General features: G+C 47.1%; 1 long non-coding RNA gene across 1 annotated transcript; it reads left to right on the forward strand.

Moving 5' to 3' along the window:
• The first annotated feature begins 568 nt into the window (after positions 1 to 568).
• On the forward strand, positions 569 to 23,147 carry LOC117026038 (uncharacterized). The gene is made up of 3 exons (XR_004423689.1): positions 569 to 648; positions 18,575 to 18,619; positions 22,100 to 23,147. It is a non-coding gene; the product is annotated as an uncharacterized LOC117026038 (long non-coding RNA).
• The last annotated feature ends 277 nt before the right edge of the window (positions 23,148 to 23,424 follow it).

Genomic DNA, 23,424 nt, shown 5'->3' on the forward strand with positions numbered 1-23,424 from the left:
GCTCCTGTTGCCAAAAGAAAGAGGTGAGGCTCACACTGGTGAAGCTTAGGTGCAGGAGCATGAGCAGCTGCCATAGCAGAAACCCCTCCCCGTCTTTCCCCTAGCCAGTCAGTCCGCACACTTCCCTTTCCCCTCGGCCTCCGGCACCAGTCCAGGGCACACAGTGTTCTCCCAGGCAGATGCACACATTCTGGACTCGGTGATTCATTGTCCCTGGCCGGAAGGGCCAGCCTGCTACAGCAAGGACCAGGCAACCCCAGGGAACATTCCAAAGGGTCCCCTGTGCACAGCCTTACAGAAAGGTTCACGTGGGGGGAAACAATAGGTGTCAAATGGTGCTGGCTGTTTTTGGGGCAATTTTCAGCACAGCTAATGAAAGAGATGCTCCATCTTAGCCCTGCTGGCCAGGAACACCTAAAATTCTCTCCTAGCTCAAGCCTTGCACTCCTTGGGGTTGCAAGAGCCAAGAAGGCAGAGCCTGCTTCTGTGTGTCAATTTGTTCCTCTCTAGCCCAGACACTTGTGCCAACCTCAAGTCCCGCCCCTATCCCATGATCCTCTTGGCTGCACGTGGATCTGCAGGGAGTGGAAGCTGCTAGCAAGGAAGGGCTCTTCTTCACAGGCTACAGAAGTGGGCAGAGAGGGTGAGGTAAGAATTTTCCCATGACCCCTGCTGTCTGGCCCCAGGATTTGTGGGATACAGTAGTCCTGCGGGGCCTGCAATGTAGTTGCCAGCACCTTCCTCGGTAACCTCTGAGGCCATTATGCCATCAGTGGGGAGGCTAGTTAAGGGCAGTGGCTCTAAACTCAGAAGGAGCTGAGTTCTAGGCCTCACTCTCCCCTTACTAACTGTGGACCTTGGACTAGTTACTCAACCTGTCTGAGCCTGAATTTCTACTACCAATGTGTAAAATGGTGGCAATTAGGGTAGTTGAGAGAATTAAATGAGATTACCCATGTAAAGTATTTAGCCCTTCCTCTGGCACTTTGTAAGCATTGAATAAACATTAGCTAGTATAATTATCCTCCTTCATTGCCCATTGCCTCTCTGTTCTCTCTCACCCCTCATCACATTCTTTTTCTCAAGGTCACAGTTCAGACCTATCCCCTTCAGGCCACCATTGCCTGGCCACAGAGCCCTCCCCAAGGATCCTTCTCTGAGTAACTCCGTCCTTGCTCCATAGATGGTGGTTCTCCCAGGGCCTCTCATCCTAATTCAGAGCCACTTGCCCTGTATAGCTCCATCTTTGGCCTTTTATCTCCTGTGCCATTGTTGGAGAGGGAGCCAGAGATGAGGACAGAGGGCCGGGGCGGAGAGCAGGCTGGCTGGGCCAGGCGGGAGGGAGTTGATGCTGAGTCTGTGCTGTCAACACTTTTCAGTGCGGCTGCTGAGGGCCCCTGCTTCTGCCCCAAGCAGGCCTGTCGCTGGCAACCGCCTCCTCCCCCACAGGCTCTCTGATTTCTTGGGTGGAAGGAAGGAACAAGAAGTTCAACGAGCTCCAAAGCTTACCTCCCACATAGTCCTCCTGCCGGCCCCTCAGCCCAGCCCGGCGTTGTCATCCTCCACTGCTCTCTCGCAGACACCCATGTGCCCTGATTCATACTAAACACTGAAAATTCAAGGAGCAAAGCTAGTCTTGAAAAGAGACGCTGCCTTGAAGAGCCAGGCAGTGACCCGCCGCCACCAGAGGCCTTTGTTTGCTCTTGAAACTGTACACCAGGCCTCCAAATTGCACTTATGTCACTACACTATCGAGGAGTTATCAAGACCAAGTGTGAAAATGTCCCTGGTGCTAAATCAATTAGCATCACCTTAGCAATCAAGCTTTTCCCCAGCTTTTACTGTACCTTCTAGGTAGAGTCTCATTAAATCATTTCCAATTTCTAGAAAAACAGACAAGCAAACACTTGAGAAAAGGACACAAATAGCTGCAATTCAAGCCAACTAACAGAGATAATAAGCAGTCAGCGGGGTTAAACAGAGACGTTAATGCTTAAAACATCTGGGAAGTGGTATGTGTCCTGTGGAAGCAAGGCCGGATGGGGGGCCTTTCCATCGGCCTTGCCCAGTTGTCTTCCTCCCACTCAGAACGAAATGTTCTGTCTTTTTGTGGTTGTAACCTCTTTTCACTTGGAATGACTTGCTGGAGTCTGGACCTTGCTCAGAGCTGCAGCTCTAAGACGCTCTCACGCAACATGCTGAATTACCCAGTCAGCCTCAGTTCAACGTCCCCTCCCCCGCCCCACCCCCTTCCTTCCCCTCCCTCTGTCCTTGGTGTTTAGGCGGCTTCCAAGTCTAGGCAGACCGGCAGCTCTTGCCTCAGGCTCACCCTCCCCGTGAGCACATGTTATCCCATGCCGCTTCCACTGGGGGACACGGGAGGACATGTGGGCCGCCACGCGGCCACCAGACGAGGGCGTGGCAGGGAAACGGAGTTGGGGGGAGGAGGGGAGCCTCCGGGGCGAGTCCTGGATTACTTACCAGGGGCACCAAGTTCTGGTAGAATCCGAGTTCTTTAGATTTTTCCAGAAGCCCCTGATAAATGTCCTTACCCAAAGCCACCCAAGAAAACAAAATAACCTGCACAAACAAGGGACTTGAGGAGGGAGGAAGGGGAGGAAATATTTGGCTCAAAATTCCAGCACTGGGGTTGCGGTTAGCTCAGTTGGCTAGAGCGTGGTGCTCTTAACAGCAAGATTGCTGGTTCCATCCCCACATGGGCCACTGAGCTGCACCCTCCACAACTAGATTAAAACAACTATGTGACTTGGCGCTGATGGGTCCTGGAAAAACACAAACAAATAAAAGTTAAAAAAAAAAAAAAAGAATCCCAACACTAAGGTGGGATGAAGGGGGCCTGGGAAGCCAAGCTTCAGGGCTGAGCTTAGCAGGGGTCCAATGCCCCAGGAAGGTTGCACCTGCAGTTAAGGGGAAAGGGCAAAGTGGCCAGGGTGTAAGGTGGTAGTTCTCAAACTTGGCTGCAAATTAGAATCACCTGGGGAGCTTTAAAACTCCTGATTCAGGGGGTCTCACCGCAGACCAATGTCATCAGAATCCCCGGGGGTGTGGGTCCCATGCATGAGTAGTTTTTAAAACTCTGCAGGTGGTTCCAATGGGCAGCAGAATTTGAAAAGCAGCCCTGTAAGAGCTCCTCGTAGCTACTCCAAGGACCAGCAGCCTTGACCCTGGGGAGTGTGTTAGAAACGCAGAACCTCTGTCCTAACTCAGCCCCACTGAATCAGCACCTGCGTTTTTCAAGCAACAGCTTTCTTAAGGTATCATTCACATACCACAAAATACACCCTTTAAAAGTGCACAATTCGGTGTGGGTTTTTTGTTTGTTTGTTTGTCATTTGTTTGTTTTAGTATATTCACAATTCTATGCAACCACCACCTCTATCTACCTGGTTCCATTTTCATCACCCCATAAAGAAACCACATAGCCACCAGCAATCTCACTCCCATTCCCTACTCCCTCCAACCATGGGCAACCACTATTATACTTTCTGTCTCCATGGACTTGCCTGTCCCGGATGTTAGCATCTGCATGTTAACCGAATTCCCAGGTGATTCCTCAGCACGTTACAGCTGAGAGACCTAAAAGAAGGAGCCCTCACTCCTTTCCCACATCCTGGTCATGTGTACATGTGAGTCCAGAGCTGCTAGATTTTCTGCTTTTTCAAAAGAAGCCAGAAATCTGGATCTTTATGTGAAATCTTCCACTTTTTAAAAGATTGGCAACTAATTCAAATTTTTGGAAAACACTGTTCGGGCCAAACAAAACAAGCCTGAGGGCTGGATTCAGCCTGTCAGCTGCCAGTTTGCAACTTCTGATGGTCACCAAGTTCTTATCCACGCCCACCAAAATCCTTCCTACTCAGCTATAGTCCATTTCTTCTTGTTCCAGGTTCCACGGACGTGGAGGAACAATTACTTAGTAGCTGCCTCATAAGATCTTCTCACATCTAATCCTTCCCTTCTCCAGACTGACAACTATGCATATATTGAGGACCTGCAATGTGTTTGGTGCTTTACGTTTTTGGAATCACTTGAACCTTTACAATCTTTATGGCAGATATTATTATCCTAGTTTTAAAGACAAGGAAACTGGAGCTCAGAGAGGTTAAGTAACTTTCTTGATGTTGCACAGTCATTAAGTTGTCTAGCTCCTGGACATTGGTGCCCGAGTTCTTTCTACGTCATCATGCGGCCTCTACTTTATCGGTCCTTGCCCAGAGGCCCCATTTTTTCATCTTTTTTCTTCTTCTGAACCTCTTCCATTTCCTCTAGATTCTGGACATAGCTCTCTGATGGAGACGAGGCTGTCACAGAGCATGATCTCAGTGAGCCTAGGACCTAGGTTTGCTAAGAAAAATCTCAATTCCAAGTTCCCAGGCTTGTTTCCCCATAAGTACACTCATCCTTGTCAAATATGTGCCCTGATCTTTGGTTTGGAAAATGTGGCCAACATAAGTGAGCCATGCTCTATTTTGAGACTGATTCACATTCAACTTGCGGTGAACTCCCTCTTTCACTTGGTGTGTTTCTTGTTTATTTGTGTTGCACCAAATTATGTTGTTAAGTTTTGTCACTAACAGACCCCTTGCACTTGTCCCCACTGAATTTCATCCTGGTTTTGCAGGACATTCTTCCTCCAACCTGTCCTGCTGAAAGTTCTTCCCCCATCTCCTGTGAACTTGGCTCCTCCCAATCTTCTTTCATTTCCAAGTTACCTCAGATTTGGGGAAATCATCTCCACACTCCACAAATGTCCCATCTGTCTCCCTCCTTTCACTACTCTGGGAACACTCATGAGGCTTCCTGGGGGATGGTGCAGACAGGAAGGAGGCCAAATCTGTTCCCCAAAATTGGTTGGGAGTGGAGGAAGGCCTGGCTGTGTCTCGGAGTGTCCCTTCATGGTGACCTTAGGTTGGAAGCTTCAGACTTAATTTGGCCCCAGGAGGGAGGCAGGAGGGCCTTTAACTCAGTCATGGCCCCTAAGGACATCCCATTGTCTGAGTGCAGTGGAATCCCAGGCCAGTTGCTAGGCACGGAACTCTCAAACAATGTAGTGTGACAGTTCCCCAGCCCGCCCCAGGGGCCTCCCCAAGCCACAAGGGTGTGGTTTGCAGTCTGGGTACATTCTGTACCCTTACTCTGGGGCGGGTTTGTGGTTCCTGGTGCTGTACAACAGAGCCCCGCCCATGCCTTTCCTCTCCAGCCACAAAAACAAGCTTAGACACCAAGAGGGGAGGAATTGAAACAGAGGCTATTACTGTACAGCTCGTCCCTGGAGACTCTGGGTGGACCCACCCCCCTCCCCTTCTCTGAAGACGTCCCATACAGGGCAGGCCAGCAGTGTCTACTGCTGATTCTTCACTTCCCTCCCCATGCCTTCTTGAATGGCTGCCTGATCCACCAAGCAATGACCTAGGGAGGATGCAAGGCATGCTCTTTGGGGACTGGCTGTCACTGTCTTCCTGAGAGACTGCAAACCATGGTTTTCCTTTCTCTAGCAGCACTCAGTGTCTCCACATTCCTCTGGCCATGACTCTCACTGCTCAGCGTTGTGGATCTCTGGTATTAACATTATTATTATTATTATTATTATTATTATTAATTATTCACCAGAGCTCAAGTATCCATATGGCCCTGGGTGCTTTCAACCTTTCCCATTTAATCATCACAACCACTTTGTGAGGGAATGCTAGCTAATACTTATTTCACAGTCACTAAATGCAGGCCCTGTTGAAAGCACTTGACATATCTCACTAGTCCTCACAACAAGTGTAAAATAAATCCATGTGCCATTATTAATCACATCTTACAGAAAAGGAAGCTGAGGCACAGAGATGTTAAATACTGTGTCCAAGGTCATACACAACCAAGTGGTAGAATCAGAATTTGAACTCTAGTCTCTTACACTCCATGATCCTTCCACTGTACTGGACTCCCTCCTTTTCCCACAAGTCAATCCCGAGGATCAGACAGATGGCACCTCTTAGCAATCTTTTCACTGGAGAATAGACTGGCTCGAGCCTTGGAGGGGAGGATGTGCTCCCTGGAGAAGCTGGGAGAGGCAGATACAACCTTTGCTCAGTTTTAGGGATTCCCCAGGACTCCCTGGAAGTTAGGCCGCTCCAAACTTGCCGCTTCTGCTGGGCTGGCGGGCCGTGTCTGCTCTGGAGTGGGGTAGCTGAGTGTGTGAGTGTGTGTGTGTGTGTGTGTGTGTGTGTGTGTGTGTGTGTACAGGCTCTCACACGCAGACTAGGGGGGGTGGGGTGAGGGAAGGAGGTGGTTGAAGAACCTCACCATCCTGGAGCTCTCTGGCACCCTCTTCAGGCAATGCACACTCACTGCCTCTCCTCTCTCTGGGTGACCAGTTTCGGCCATCTGAGGCTCAAAACCCACCACCATTCCCTGTTGGCTGTAAGCTCAGTGGATCAGGCAGCTTCTGGGCCTGTTTTTACCATTTGAATCATTTTTTAAGTGTACCATCCAGTGATTAAGTACATTCACATTATTATACAACCGTCAACCACTACCCATCTCCAGAACTTTTTCATCATCCTAAACTGAAACTCTGTCCCCATTAAACAATTAATTACTCCCCAATCCTCCCTCCCCCCAGCCCCTGGTAACCACTATGCTACCTCTGTCTCTATGAATTTGATTGTTCTCACCAGTCCATCTCATATCAGTGGACTCGTACAGTATTTGTCCTTCTGTGTCTGGCTTATTTCACTTAATCTCACGTCATCAAAGTTCATCCATGTTGCAGCATGAGTCAGAATTTCACTCTTCTTTAAGTGAGGCTGACTAATAGAATGTATACACCATATTTCGTTTATCCACTCATCAACCAGACATTTGGGTTTCCACTTTTTAGCTATTGTGAATAGTGCTACTGTGAGCATAGGTGTACAGGTATCTGTTCAAGTCTCGGCTTTCACTTCTTGGCGATATGTACCTGGGAGTAAAGGTTAGGGCTATTTGCCTATTCCGTGTGCGACACTAGCAGCCTGGCCTTCCTAGCTTTCTGCCCTTACTCTGCTTTGTTTCAGTGCACCTGTCAGCAACTCTAGGAAGCTTCCATACTTCATCCCACCGTACCGCCACCCTGTTGCCAGTGATCCTTGGCACCGACTCTGACTGGTGAGCCTCTCTGGGCTTCATTTTCTACTTCACTGCGTACTTCTGGTCATATTCGCTCCCCCCCTGTGAAGACCATGTCAGTCTTCAGTTGTCCTCTTCGTCAGCTCCCTAAGGACCAGGACCACAGCTTCCATGGTCTTTGTACAACCAGTGGCAGACCGTGTGGTGCAGTGGCTAAGGTCGTGGGTTCTGGGAACACTCATGAACAATTTGGCCCCAATTCTGGGGCCAAATTGCCAGGGTTTGGATCCTGACTCACTCCTTGTGTAGAGTTGGGCAAGCTACTTGGCCTCACCATGCCTCAGTTTCTCCATCTGTGAAATGGGGATGATAATAATATCTATCTCAAGGGGTTATGAGGAATTAAATGATATAATATACACAAAGCCATCAGTGCAATGCCTGATGCATAGTAAACGCTAAATAAATAGGAGCTGTTATTTTGAAGTCCCCTTTCTCCCCCTCACTGCCTCTTTGATGACAACAACAACAACAAAAATCCAGGAGAGAGTGGGAGCCCCATCAGTATATTTTCCAGGGATGGTTGGTGTTGAATTGACAGACTTCCCTTTCCACCATCCACCACCCCCTTCCCTTGTTGATAGTCTTCTCAGTCTGGTGCCCCTCCACTTGTGTGAAATGCTTTTGTTACGTTAGTGTAAACAATATAGAGATGATAGAGATTGTTCTCTTCAGCTCCTGTTGCCCAGCACATGGCAGCCATTGTGTGTGCAACAATTTGGAGGTCCTGTGGGGCTCCCAACTCAGGCCAGATATGGCTTGGGAAAACTGCCAACAGCAGCTGGCTTTAAGAAACTCCTCTTTCCCCTCAGGAATCTGTGACAGAAGGAGCACATTGTTTACAGCTTCCAGACCGGCCGAGAAGAAACCAGGCTCAGTGTATTTCACATTATCAGTAAAGATCGCCCTACCCAGTTCGTCCTCTGGGTTACAGCAACACATTCGTAGGCTCTGTAAATAGGATCAAGATCATCACTTCCGTCTACTCGGTCATTCCCCAGTCATTGATTGGGCACCTGTTACAAACTAGGCACGTCCGTGGCATACTGAAATACGCAGAGTAAGATTCCTGCCCTCGAGGCACCCAGGCCAAGAAAATGCAAGGCTCAAAGTGTGCTGAGAGAGCTTGAAGAAGGCCTCCCTAAATCTTCCTGGAAGTGTAATGCAAGACTCTGCAGAGGCAGTGCTGACGTTTTTGTTGACCCTTGAAAGGGAAGTTTGTCGGACTGAGGCATGGCAGGGAGGACAATGCATTACGCCAGGGGACAGGGCATTTGTGCACGAAGGGCTGAAATTGCTGGGGGTGCCAAAGAACAGGCCAGTGGTTGGCTGTAGCCGAAGCAAAAGAAGTGTGGTAGCGTGGCAAGACACGCAACAGGCAGGGGAGCAGGACACAGACCATGGAGAAGTACTTTCTTATTATGGGCGGTTTCTTTGTTTTGTAAGAGTTTGGACTTTATCCTGCAGGTTTTCCAACGGTTTTTCCTGAAGGCCTTTGTGGAGCTACCCCAGTTGCTTCTGGGGCTGAGAGGGGAGAAAGGGGCAAGAAAGAAGCTGAGTGGATGGGGCTATAGCATATCTGCTTCTCTCCAACTAGAAAAGCTCCACTTTTACTTCAGTTACAGAGTTTTGTTTGTTTTTACAAAAAAAAGTTTTTTAAAAAAGTTCCACTGTTATAAACAAAACACCACTGACACATAAGTTGTAAAACTAGTGTTGGGAACAATGGGCAGATAAAAATCAAATATACATGATAAATCAAATATATTGACTACTTTACTTTAGATCCTTTATTATTCGCCCATTGTCCACAATAGTAGTTTTCAAATATCTAATAGTTTTAATATCTGCTATATGTGTGCAGAATGGATTAGAGGAGGGCAAGAGTGGAGGTAGAGAAACCAATTAGAGGTCCAGGAAAGAGAATATGGTGGCTCAGGCTCGGGTGGTAGCTGTAGAGGTGGTGAGAAGTGGTAGGAATAGACCTACGTTTAGGGAGCAGAGTGGGCAGGATTGGGTGGCAGGTAGCGTGCGGGAAGAAGACGTTAAGGATGACCTCTAGGTTTCTCTGTAGGGCCACGTGCTGAGGTGAAGACGTCTGCTTTGGGCAAGGACTGGAGCTCAGTTTGAGCTACACTGGTTGGAAGTGTCTGTGAAACACCCACGTGGAAATGCCCTGTAACTGGTTGGATATATGAGTCTGGAGTTCAGAGGGGAGGTGTTGAGTGGGGCTACAAATTCAGGGTTCGCCAGCAGTGAGACTGAATGAGGTCCTGTCATGCAGGGTGTCAGGCGGGGTCTCTGGTCCCGCTCCCCACATAAGAACGCAGGACATGGTGAGGCCAAAAAGGAACACCCACGGAGCCATAGGTAGGGGAGTCATACCACTATACTCTCGCTGGCGGCTGGGTTGGAGACACAGGAAACAGGAGCCACACAATTCTCAACCCTCACTGCTCCACTTGCAGGCACAGCCACCATCTCCTTGCTAGCCCCCATCCTCTGCTAGCCTCGCCACGGCAGTTATATTCGTGGCTAATAGCTCACTGGTTACAGCTGACGGCCAACTAGCCACAGCTGATGGCCATTTGATCACAGTCGATGGCCATTTACTACCTGAGCCAGCACCTTTCTATGTGAGGCTGAGAACCTGGAAACTGCTTTTTGGGGCTCTGTCCCCACACTCCACACCTACAGGGTCTCGCCTCACAATCTACGCGACAAATGTCTTCCGCGAGGGGCCCTGTGCAAGGAGCCTGGAGGTGAATGCTATTTCCTGGACACAGCCAAGCTCTCTGGTCACAGCCAGGGTTTCTCAGGGCACCACCAGTACTTCTGGGCACAGCCAGACTTCGTGGACTTCTTAGGGTACCACTAGTCTCCCCGGGCACACGAGGGCCTCTCAGAGCACTGCCACTCTCTCTGGGCACAGCCAGACTTCCTGGACTCAGCCAGGGCTTCTCAGGGCACTGCCACTCTCTCTGGGCACAGCCAGACTTCCTGGACACAGCCAGGGCTCTCAGGGCACTGCCACTCTCTCTGGGCCCCTCAGGGTACTGTGCTGGAACAACAGCGACTCACAGTCAAGGTGCTTAATATTCTCAATGGTGGCCGGTCAAGACACAAAAGCAAACATCTGCCAGTTCCACTACATGGTGGTATGTTCCCAAACAGTCAAGCTGTCCATTAAATTAGGGATGGAAGGCAATTCCCCATAGTCCATAGTCATCGCCAGGGCTGTCCTGGGGGTGAGGGATGACCTTGACATAACCTTCAGCTGCCACGGAGGACTCAGCAAGCCTGTCCTCCTGGGACTACAAGTCCTGCATCTGGGCTGCCTCAGCAAGCACTTCCCAGCTCACAGGGCTGCAACAACCTTTGCTTTCTCCGGCCTATGCTGGTTGGGGAACCGTCCATGTCTTCCCACCCCTCCACGGGGGTCCAGCTCTCCAGCAGCTGCTCCTCCTGGTCTTCCTCAGACTCATGCACAAATTGCTTCACTGCACTTCGGAGAGCTTTGGCCGGCACCGTACCCTGCTCGCTGCGCCATGTGTAGTGCAGGGGATCCTGCCGACTTCGCCATGTGTCATGCAGGGTGTCATGCGGGGCGGCCTGTGGGGGATCCTGCCGACTACGCCAAGTGTCACACAGGGCGGCCTGCAGGGTCTCAGCTCCCACTCCCCACATAAGAACGCAGGACATGGTGAGGCCAAAAAGGAACACCCACGGAGCCATAGATAGGGGAGTCATACCACTATACTCTTGCTGGCGGCTGCGTTGGAGACACAGGAAACAGGAGCCACACAATTCTCAACCCTCACTGCTCCACTTGCAGGCTCAGCCACCATCTCCTTGCTAGCCCCCACTTGCTACTAGCCTAGCCACGGCAGTTATATTCATGGCTAATGGCTCACCGGTTACAGCTGACGGCCAACTAGCCACAGCTGATGGCCATTTGATCACAGTCGATGGCCATTTACTACCTGAGCCAGCACCTTTCTATGTGAGGCTGAGAGCCTGGAAACTGCTTTTTGGGGCTCTGTCCCCACAGGTCCCCATCAGAATGAGTACAGGTAGAGGAGAAGAAGGTTGTAAGAACTAAGCCCTGGGCACTCCAATGTTTAGTGATCACAAAGATGAGAAGGGCCCTGCACAGCAGACTGAGAAGGAGCAACCAGTGAGGTAGGAAAACCAGGAAAGCGTGGAGAAATCCCATAAACAAAATGAAGAAAGAGTTTCAAGAAGAAGTGATTGATGGGACAACTGGTGTTGAGAGGCCTAGGAAGTTGAGGACAGAATTGACCATTCGAGTTGGTACCTTGGAGGGACTAGGGACCTTGACAAGAACAGTTTTGGTGAAGTGGTGGGGATGGAAGCCAGATGGTAGTGGGTTAAAGAATGAATGGATTAAAAAAGAAGAGTAAATGGGACGTGAAACATTGAAACTGCTTGGAGGCAATTCTTTCAAGAGTTGTGCTTTGTTTTAGAAAGGAAGGTGGAAATAGGTCAGTTTGAAGCAAGTTGAATCTGAGGTACCTTTATGACATCCAGACAGTGTCCAGTTAGGCAGATAGCTACACAGGTCTGGAGATCAGAAGTAAAGTCTGGGGTTTATATGGATTTGCGAGTCATTCATTCAATAGGTAATCATTGAAGCTCTGGGGATTGATGAAATTGGAAGAAAGAAGGTTAAGGTGGTGAATAAAGATACAGATAATTTGGTGGACGGCAGGTTGGAAGTTGAGGGAATTCCTGGCTAGTAGCTTGATGGGAGCTAGTTAGCTTGGTTCTGTTGTAAGGGACATAAAGCTGGTCCATAGAAGACTAACGGGAAGACCTCTTCAAGCCCAAGGCTGTGAGGAAATTCGGAGCTCTGTGGTGAAGGCAAGGCTAGATGGACTCTAATCATTGACATTTTATGATCTGGAAACTGGGTGAACAAGGTCATCCACTACAGCAGACACAAAATTAACCACTAAAGTTTAAAAAGGAAATGTATACCATGACACCATTTATGCAAAATAAAAAATCAATACTATAGAATATTTATGAATATACACTATGTGATTAAATCATAAAAACATACATAGGAAAGACTGCCATCAACCACCAACTTCAGAATAATGGTTGCCAGTGAGGAAGGTAGAAGAGGAATGGGATGGGGAGAATGTTAACTGTTTCTGCAATGTTTTATTTATTTTCTTTTTTCCTTTCTCTTCTCTCTCTCTCTCTCTCTCTCTCTCTCTCTCTCTCTCTCTCTCTCTCTCTCTCTCTCTCTCTCTCTTTCTCTCTCTTTCGTTTAAGGGATCTAAGGTAAATATGGCAAAAAGTGAACATTTGTTAAGTCTGGATCGTGGCTACATAGGTGTTTATTATAATGGTACCAACTTCACTGGGTTGTTGTAAAGAGTGAGTTAATCCACAAAAGTGCTTGGAATAGGACTGCTACATTCCTGTCCTCAAATATCAACTATGAGAATCAGCTATTATTGCTTCTGTAGTTTTCCATATATTTGAAGGTGTTTCTGAATTTAAAAAATATATATTTCCAGTCCCTGGAAAAAGGCAACTATTAACTTCTGAGCACTTTCAGCTCTGATGAGAATGATCAGTGTGCTAATTAGTACCACAGTGAAACGGCGCTCATTATGATCCAGACTATCGACCAGTGGCAATGCTGCAGTGCAAAACAGACAATATTGCGTTGCATTGAAAGGAAAATGCAACTAGCTAAACAGTGGGCCAATCAGACCTTCCAGCTGGGCTTCCCTTGAACTTCTTACTGTGTTAAATTGGAATTCAGACTACTACAATCTCTAGGAGCATCTCTGCCAGTTTAGAATATTGGTAATTGCAGGAACCTCTCTTCTATGGCCGAGGAGTAGAATTGTCTTGTGAGCAAGTCCAGTGTAGGCACACCTGCTGCAGACAAGAGGGAATGAACACATCCTCTAGAGGAGGGCAGAACCAGCCACGCCGCTTAGATATGTAGACTGGCTAACAGGTTGGGAAACTCCCATGGGAGGGGTAGAGGCCATATAAAAAGTGGTAGGACCATGAACTGTCAGAGCTGAAAGGGCACTTAGAGATCATCTAATCTTTCTATCTTTATGGATTAGAAAACTGGGGCCCAGGGAGAGGACAGGACTTGTCCGAAATTGCCTAACCACTCAGTGGCAGGTGTGGGAACAGAAGTCGGGGCTCCTAATTTTTCTATAATCTTTGTGATCTTTTCCAGAGACCACTCTTCCTTCCTGGCCCTTCAAGCCCTTCACCTGGGAAACAAAGTTAGCTGCCCTGGGCCGTAGCTTCCTTCTAAATTCATCTCGTCTCTGGAACCTTCCCTTGAAGCTTTGCCCACCTTGGTCTAGAGCAGTAACCCGGGCCTGTGAGGACCCTGCTGTTGTAGCACACACTGCTCACATTACCAAACGCAGGCCCAGCTGCCAGGGGTACAAGCTGGAACCTTGGGTGGATGCAGAATGGTCCTAATACATGGCCAGGAGCCAGGGTTTTCAGTCCTGGAATGATCAAATCAAGCACAGAGAGGCTGCCCACAATGTATATGGAGCTGAGGACTGTGGCAAGGGGTGGGGGTGGGGAGGCAATGACAAACAAGAGAGTCCCCCCTCAAAGCCCCAAATCAATAAAGGCCAGTTGAGTTAAAAGGTTGGAGGGGGAGCAATCGGCAAGCAGGCCAGAGGGGAGCACCAGGAAGCCGATGAAAGGATATGATGGGGGTTAAGAGAAGGGTAGGTGGGGACTGGAGGTAGTGAGTAAAGCCAGGCAGTTATTTAATTATTCCAACTTCACCTTTTCTCAGTAAGAAAGAAAATCAGGTAGCTTACAAGGACACACGACATAAGTCAAAGTGGCATAAATTAAAGATAGAAAACCAAGAGTGGGCAGAAAGTGGGGCCAAAATGAGGGTAGACATTCATAGCATAAAAGCCTCTGATCCCGTGAAGGGCGGGCCCAAAAGTTGGCTCTAAGCTTTCTAGCAGCTAACAGGAAAGGGGAAACCTTGTTTTTACACAATTCACAATGTCCAGGAGATAAAAACAAGCTCATTGCTCAGAAGGGCAACTGTTCTCAGTACTAAGATCAGACAGGAATTCCTCCCCGGGGTCCCTCAGAGAGGATTCTGTGGGACACAATGAACAACATCCTTGACGACATCCTCACACAGAGGTAGCAACAAGTTTCAAAGGGCTGTTTTTCATGAGGACCCTCCGGATCAACTGCCCGTACCCCGCTGCAGCCAGGCAATAAGAAGCTAAAAATAGCGTGTGAAGGTGCAGAACAGTGCGTCTAGTGTATTCGCACTGGTGGGAAAAATGACGGTTATATATAGGCATTCATATGCATAGAACTCCTCTGGAAGAATAAATTTGTAACAGCGTTTGCCTCTAGGGAGAGGAAGTGGAGGACTGTGGCCTGGGATAGGAGAGAGACTTCATTTTCTTCGTATACCATGTTATACTGGCTGGAATGTTGTTAATCATGTCCTATCTTTTCAATAAAAACATTTGTTACTAAAATAATAATGCCATTCCGAGTTCAGGGGGAGAGCTGAGCTTTATCTCTGAGCCACAGCCAAGCTGACTGTGTCTGAAAGTTCTTGATGTTTAAGGAAAGAAGAGTAACATTTATTGAGCAGTTCCTGGGTGCTAAGGGCTTTCATTTTCATTAGCTCATTTAATCCACACAATAATCCTGTGAGAGAAATCTGCCTCATAGACAATCAGTTCAGTTTCCTTGGAGAAGACACATGAATTAAACAACTGCTTATTTTTCTTCCTGCTCTTGATTTTTAGGAGAAATGAGCAACTGGGAGGAAAACAATCAGCTATGGGGCATTTAAGCTAGCAATTGCATGGGACATACTTATACGAAAAATGTTTTCATTGTTTACCTGAAATTCAAATTTAGCTAGACATATAGTATTTGTTTTAACTTAAAAAATATTGAGATATAATTCCATATAACATTATGTTAGTTTCAGGGGTACAAAATAATCATTCGATGTATGTATATGTTGCAAAATGATCACCACAATAAGTCTAGTGAACATCCACCCAGTGTTTTTTTTTTCCTTCATTTTTCTAAATCCACTGTGCCAGCCTAAGACTTGTAATTGGTGTACTTAGACCATATTCATCAAATGTGATTATGTGCTAGATATGCTGGCGATCAAGACCACTATTTTATTGTTTGTTTACTGTTTGTTCTGTTTTTTGTTTTCTTGTTCTCTTTTTCCTAACTTCCTGTGGGTTACTTGTACCATTTTTAAAATTCTGTTTTAATTATCTATAGTGCTTTGGGGTGTTTGCATAACTTCTCTAGTGGTTGCTCTAGACATTATACAATATATACATAATTTATCACAGCTTACTGGTGTCGACATTTGACCAGTTTGAGAGAAGTGTAGAAACCGTATCTCCCTTTGTTCTCCCTCATTTATACTTGTTTTTTCCTTATGTTCTCAATTTTTTTCTAGCTTTATTGAAGTATAATTGACAAGTACATGATTGTCTTAAATATTACCTCTACAAACATTAAGAACCACATTAGACAGGGTTATAAGTTTTGCTTCAACCATCAAATATAATTTAGAAAACTCAAGAGAAGAAGGAAAGCCTATTGTATTTACCCATATTTTTGTTTACTATATTCTTTCCTCTTTCCTGATGTTCCAAGATTTGATTTCTTCTTTTATCAATTCCTTTCTGTTCAGAGAACTTCCTTTAGCCATTCTTTCAGAGTAGGTCTGCTGATGACAAATTGTCCTTAATTCTCCTTCATCTAACAATGTCTTGATTTCTCCCCTCTTCATTTCTGAAAGATATTTTCACTGGATTCTGGGCTGATGGTTCTTTTCTTTTAGCACTCCCTCCTGGCCCCCATGGCTTCTGATGAGAAATCTGCTGTCATTTAAATTGCTTTTCCATTCTTGGTAAGGTGTCATTTCTCTCTCCCTGCTTTTATGATTTTTTCTTTGTCTTAGGTTTTTAGAAGTGTGACTGTGATGTATTTTGGTGTGGATTATACTGGGGTTTATCCTGTTTGGTGTTCACTCAGCTTCTTGAATCTGTTGGTTTATGTCTTCTGCCAAATTTAGGAAGTTTTCAGCCATTATTTCTTCCAGTATCTTGTTAGCCCCATCTTCTTTCTCCTCTCCTTCCTGAACCGATGTCTTAAATGTTAGAATTTTTGTTAGAGTCGTGCAAGTCCCCAATGTTCTGTTCTTTTCACCTTCCCATTAATGTTCTCTCTAAAGTTCAGAATTGGTCACGTCTATTGTTTTATCTTCGAGTTCACTGACACTTTCTTCTCTGGCCCCTCCACTCTGCTGTTGAGCTCATCAATTGAGTTCTTGTATTTTTCAGTTCTAAAATTTCCAATTGTTTCTTTAGATCTCTATTTCTTTGCTGAGACTTTTGATTTTTCATTTGTTTCAAGTGTGTTTGTATTTGCTCATTGAAGCATTCTTATGATGGTGACTACTTTAAAATCTTTGTCAGATAATTCTAACATCTCTGTTATCCTGGTGTTGGCATCTATTAATGATCTTTTTTTTTTTTTTCCAATCAATCTGCGATATTCCTGGCTCTTGGGAAGACAACTGATTTTTTTTTTTTATTGCAGCTTGGACATCGGGGGTATTATCAGACTCTGGATCTTCTTTAAAACTGTTTTAGCCAGTCTCCTCAGACATCCTGCTGGTAGAAGGGTCCGTAGTCTCTTAACAGCCATGTGAGACGGAAGTCCAGGGTCTCCACTCAGCTTTGGTTGACACCCTTGGTTGACAGAGGCTGGGCAAGGGTGAAGGTTCAGGCTCTCCACTAGATCCTCACTGGGAGGGGCAGGGGGGTCCTTCCACTGACACTATGGGGTGAGAGGCCTCCTTATCACCTATTGGTGATGAAAGCCCTGACCCCATGCTAGGCCTTTCTGAAACCACCCTGGTGAGGGATTTGGGAACCTCCTTATAGCCTGGCAAGGTGGAAATCATGGCTTCCCACTAGGTCTTTGCTGGCATGGGGCGGGTCTGGCATGTTTCCTTTGTGGTGTTTGTTGCCATAGACTGGTTATTGTCTATAAGTTTTCTGTCTTGTTAGGCTGTCTCTTTCCTGCTCTTTTGCCTAAAGAGAGCTGGACTTTGTTAGGGCATTTTTGTCTGCGGCCATTGGCATTTCTGGGTTACCTGCCTCTCCAGCATCCAGTCCAGGATATATGAGGCAAAAAGAAAATCCAGGGAACTCACCACTGTTGTTCCTCAGGTCCTGAGGACCCTAGCTTTCCTCTCTCCATCTGTCTTATTTTTAAAATATATAATTTTCAGTGTTGTTATTTGGCAGCCTGTATTTTTATTTTCTAAATCTGGCAACCCTACTCAAATCCATGTAGCTAGTTGAGGCAGTAAAGATGACTTGGGAATTTTGGATGAATTTTCAACCACAGGAGTGGAACAATAAGAAGGTTCTGCTTCACCCTATTAACTCAGAAAATCGTGTTGTTGTTGTCGTTGTTGTTGTTGTTGTTTTTTTTTTCCTGAGGGAATTAAGCTGAACAATTTTCTTGCACATTTCTATTAATCAAACTTTTACTGTGCTTCTAGAACCTTGACAAACTTCCTTTCCCATGTATTATATTTACCAGTGACTTTGAGTTTGTGCTAAGGAGGCCCTCTGCTGTCTGCAGAGAGAAGAGCAACGCCATAAATCTAGAGGCTGTAGCAAATTTCTCAGCAATTGAACAAGGTGGATCAGGAGTTCATAAATTCCATTCCATTGTGAGAGTAGCCAGCCAATCCCCAAATGTTGGGGAGATGTAATGCCTTAACTCTGTTTAACTTCAAGATACTCATTCCTTCTTTCCTCACAGAAATGTGTAATGACATAGTTTGAAAATGAAGGTTATGTCAAACTGCATTTTGGACATTTAGTGACAAAGTCTCCCCTTAACCCCCAAATAGGGGTACTGGGAGCCACCTTGGGGCTTCACTGAGGCAGACCTGGGCATGGCAGCTGGTACCATTTGCCAGAGAAAGGAAAACACTCACAGGGGCCAAGCTGGGGCATGGAGTTGTGCTAGCCTGGGGCCCTGCAAGACCTTTACTCCACCATATAAAGAGGGAAGTAAAATAGTATTAGTGCTAGGGGCCAGGTAGACCTCAAGCTCTGGAGGGGGGCTGGCGTCCCATCAGCACTGCTTTGTGCTCCATGCAGGCCTTCGCTGATAAGAGTCCTGAGTAGGGGCATGAAGGGAGGCAGTGGGACCTGAGAAGGACACCACAGCACAGCTACTCTCCCCACTGAAACCTTTCTCTCCCTCCCTCCAACCCACAAGAACAAAGTTACAATTGGTACAATGGTACCAATTTGTTCCCTGGCAGGATGGAAGGAAGACAAGGAACACTGGGTGGCCGGAACTTTACCAGGTACTTTACATAATTTACATAATTTAATATTCACAACAGTGCTAATACTAATAATGGTAATACCTACCATTGATGGAGGGTTGATTTATGCGCCCAGCACCATTTTAAACAGCTCACATGAGTTGTTTCATTTAATCCTCACAACAACGCCACAAGCTCGGCACTGTTATCACCCTTTCTTAGACCACCTAGTGAAAAGTGGTAGAGCTGAGATTTGAACTCAAGTTCGACTCCAAAGCCCATGCTCTTAGTGACTACAGTGCACTTTTGATAAATAATGGAGCTCACTTTTGAACCCGGGTCTGTGAAGAACTTTCAAACCTAAGGTGCCTAGGTGAGGAAGTCAAATTGATAGAAGTTGTTTGCCAAAAGCCACAGGCCTATGCTCAAGGGGACATGAGTGTACGTGCACACACACACATACACTGGAGAGAGCATTAAGCCAGTTAGAGTGGGTCTCAAGCTGTCAATGCCCTTCTGCTACACCAGCCAGGGAAGAGCCACAGAGGCAAGAGCTACTCTAGTGTGGAGAGTTGTAGCTGAAAGGGGGCAAGAAGGGACTTCTGGGGTGCTAGTAATGTTGTATTGGCATCTGGTTGCTAGGTATGTTTGTGAAAATCCACTGAGCTATAAAATTACTAAATGTGCACTTTCTTATGTGTTTTATATCAATGAAAAATTTTGTTTTTCAAAGACATATTGAGTTCTGGGAAGGTGGAGTAGATGTACCTTTTTTGCCCGTTCCTTCTGCTAAGTACCACCAAAAACTATGGACAGTATAAATAAAACGACCATAGAAGACTCTGAAAGGTGGAGAGAAGGGAGATCGACTAGGGGTTTCAGACTCAAGGAACAACATGGTGGTGAGTTCCCTGGGTTTTCTTCTTGTCTCATATATTCCAGACTTGGCTGAAGAAGCCCACAACCCGGAAACACCAGTGGGTGCAGACCAAAAAAGCCCAAACAAAAGTCCTCTCTCTCTAGGAACGGGGCAGCCTAGGAAGACAGAAAATTGTAGCTATTTATCTCCCTAGTGTCGCTAAGCACCACAGAAAAAACTATGGCCCAACCCCCACCAGCATAGGCCTGGGTAGGGTGCAGAGACTTCAACTACAGGCTGTAAAGAGACCTCCCCAAGCTCCCGCCTATACCCCCTGCCACGGAGTGTCAGAGCAGGCCTAGTAGGGAGCTGGGACTTTTTTCCCTGCTGAGTGGTAATGAGGACCCCCCTTCAGGGGTATCAGTGGAGAACACATGGGGAACTTGGACTTCTCCCTCCACTAGGCAGTAATGAGGTGACCCTCCCCTTCCTGGATGGTTGGTGTCAGGAGTTCTAGTGGGGAGTTAAGACTTTCATGGTCACCCAGCAGTAACGGGGCCACACCCTCCCCATCCTGTGATGTCTGGGGAAGCCCTCTGGGGAGCAGCAAGGAGCACCGCCTACCCCTCCCAGCCAGGAGGTATCAGTAGAGGCCCAGTGGAGGCTGGGACTCCCGTGCCCTCCTAGCAGTAGCAGGGAGGTTCCTTACTTGGTTGTCAATGGGGGCTGAGTGGGGACCTGTACTTTGACCCCCAGCTGGCGGTCATGAGGTGGTGCCCCACCTCTCCTTCCCATGCTGGAATGATGTCCGAAGGAGCCAGCTGAAACACACGGCTTAAGTAAGATCCAAAATGATTTGACCAGACACTTCAGCAAAAGGGACATAAAGGATGGCAAATAAGCACATGAAAAAAATCATCAGCCATTAGGGAAATGCAAATAAACCACAAAGAGAGATTGCTACACATTTATCAGAGTGACACAACAAAAACCAAAAAACAAAACAGTGATGCCACCAAAGGCTGGTGAGGATGTGGAGAAACTGGACCATTCATTCATTGCTGGTGGAAATGTGAAATAGTATGGCCACGGTGGAACCAGTTTGGCAGTTTCTTTAAAAAAGACAATGCAACTACCATACAACTCAGCAACTGAATTTCTGGGTATTTATTTCAGAGTAATAAAAACTTCACACAAAAACCTGCACATCAATGTTCATTGCAGTTTTATTCATAATAGCCCCAAACTGGAAACACATATGTCCTTCAATAGGTGAATGATTAAACAAACTGGTACATATAGACCATGGAATTCTACTTGCACTAAAAAGGAACAAGCTATTGATACATGAACTTGGATGAATCACCCGAAAATTAAGCTGTGTTTTGAAAAAAAGCCAATCCCAAAAGGTTACATGCTCTATGATCCTTGAAATGACAAAATTATGGAAATGAAGAACAGATTAGTAGTTGCCAGGGGTTAAGGAGGGGGCAGGAGTAAGAGGGAAGTGGCTGTAGCTGTACAAGGGCAACCAAGGACTCTTTGTGGTGATGGTACTGCTTGTCTCTTATCTGTATCTGCAAGATGTTACCATTGGGAGAAGCTGGGTAAAGGGTATATTAGATCTCTCTGTATTATTTTTCACAACTGTATGTAAATCTGTACTTATCTCAAAGTAAACACTTTAATTTAAACAGAGGCATAGGGACTCTCTGTTGTGTTCTCTGAAGCCCTTGCCCCCCTTTTCAATGAGGCCTTGATTGGCATTCCCTATCTGGATTGCTGATGTAGCCTTCCAAGTCTAACCTTGGACCCTGTTAAACTGTTACTGCAGATTTTCTTTAGTTAACCTGCTGCTGCTGCTCTTGCTTCACTCACGCATACCTTCCAAATACACCAAAATAATCATTGTGATGGGGCAGCAGATTATAAGTTAAGGCTTTTTACACACATTTCCCAAATTATCTGTAATGCTATTATAAACTGTCCATAATTTCACAAAGACCCACAACTCTTTCTTTTAGAGCCTTCTTTGTTGGGTTCTATTTATCTTTCTCTTTTAGGTAACATATAACCCAGATTTTCATTTTGTGCATTTAAAACCCTTTTTACCTTTCCTCCTTGTTCCCTAGCTTTGCTCCTGTTCCATAATGTCCCCCATTTTTCCTTGTCCTTTTGAGTCAAACACCCAGGATTCTGAAGGCCGGTCTGTAGAGCCCTACCACTCCATGACCATCTGGAGAAGGCATGTCTGCAAAAATGTATTGATGACCTCAATCTGTCTGTCAGGCAGCCCAGCTCCAGGGAGAGCTGTTGTTCACAATCTTAGCTGTAGAGGGTGTAGCTCACCGGCCCATGTGGGAATCGAACCAGCGACCTCGGCGTTAGGAGCATGGCGCTCCAACCACCTGAGCCACTGGGCGGGCCCCTCCAAGCTCTACTGCAAATTGATCTTCTCTTTACCAGCACTTCTGCCACCATGGCCGCCTTCATCTCTCCCTTGGACGACTGCCTGACTTCCTACTAACTGGTCTCCCTTCCTTCAGTCTTGCCCCGACTCAATCCATTCTTCACATCACTGCCAGTCTATTTTAACTGTGTGAATCTGACCCTTTCAGTACCATCCTTAAAAACTCTCACTGGCTCCTCTTTGCTTCCAGGTTCAAACTCCTGGGCGGGCCCAGTAACTCAGGTGGTTGGAGCGCTGTGCTCCTAATGCCGAAGTTGCTGGTGCTACCAGGAGCCAGCGTGAGCAGCCTGCAGCGGGAGAGAGCAGCCGTGAGCTGCCATGAGCTGCTGCAAGTGGCCGACTGAGGACCTACGACTGACTTCCTCAGCCGGGGGGGGGGGGGGAGTGCAAGGCTCATAATCCCAGCATGGGCCAGGGAGCTGTGTCCTACACAACTAGACTGCGAAACAACGGCTTGAACTGGAGTGGGGAGGGGGGAAGGTGGAAGGGGAAAACAAAGTTCAAATTCCTTAGTATGTCTTACAAGTAGGGTTACCATATAAGAGGGTGACCAAACAAGGACACTTTTGAGAGTGAAAGGTGGTGTTATTAATAAGTACGCTGGGGCAATAGGCCTCTGGTCACTCTACTTATCAGATCCTTCATGATCTGGTCTCTCCAGCCCCATCCCTCTTCGCAGCTCCGCATCCTACCCTCAAACACACACACACACACACACACACACACACACACACACACACACGAGCCCCATATGTGTTCTTTTGGGTGTCTAGGTGTCATGCAGGGTGTCATGCAGCGTCTCAGTTCCCGCTCCCCTCTTAAGAACACATGGTGAAGCCTAAAAGGAACACCCACGGAGCCATAGATAGGGGAGTCATACCATTGGCAGCCGGGCGAGACATACGAAGTAGAAGCCACACTATCCGCAACCCGCCGTCCCCTTTTCTGCCTGCCAACCAGCTGACCAACCAACGCAATCATGGCAATTACAACGGTAGCCAATTGGCCAACCAGCTACAGCCAACAGCCAACCACCACTGGAGCCAGCACCTCCCCATGTGAGGCCGAGAGCCTGGAAACTGCTCTCTGGGACTCCGTCCCCACATTCCACCCCTCCAGGGTCTTGCCTCACAATCTACGTGACAATCATCTTCCGTGAGGGGCCCTGTGTGGTATTAACCTATAGGCACCTATGGGTGGAAAGAAACAGTAGTCTTAGGAACCAACAATGGTAAATCCCTTCCATCTGGGAGGATACACGCTAGCTTATTGTCCTGGGAAAGGAGGGTCGCTGCCACTGGCACCTTTCCCGGTTTGTGGTACCAAACCTTTATGGCAGTGCTTGGGGTTCCTTGCGTAGTTTCAACATGTAACAGAACAGGGGACCCCATAATAGACCCCATAGTGAGAGCACACGGGTTCCCCGCAAAATCATCCCGGCATCGGGACCTCCATATACCACAGTCACTTGCGGTGGCCATGGAGATTGTAACTTCATGGATCCGCCACCCCACA

The sequence above is a fragment of the Rhinolophus ferrumequinum genome, chromosome X, assembly GCF_004115265.2.
Source record: "Rhinolophus ferrumequinum isolate MPI-CBG mRhiFer1 chromosome X, mRhiFer1_v1.p, whole genome shotgun sequence".
NCBI lineage: Eukaryota > Metazoa > Chordata > Mammalia > Chiroptera > Rhinolophidae > Rhinolophus > Rhinolophus ferrumequinum.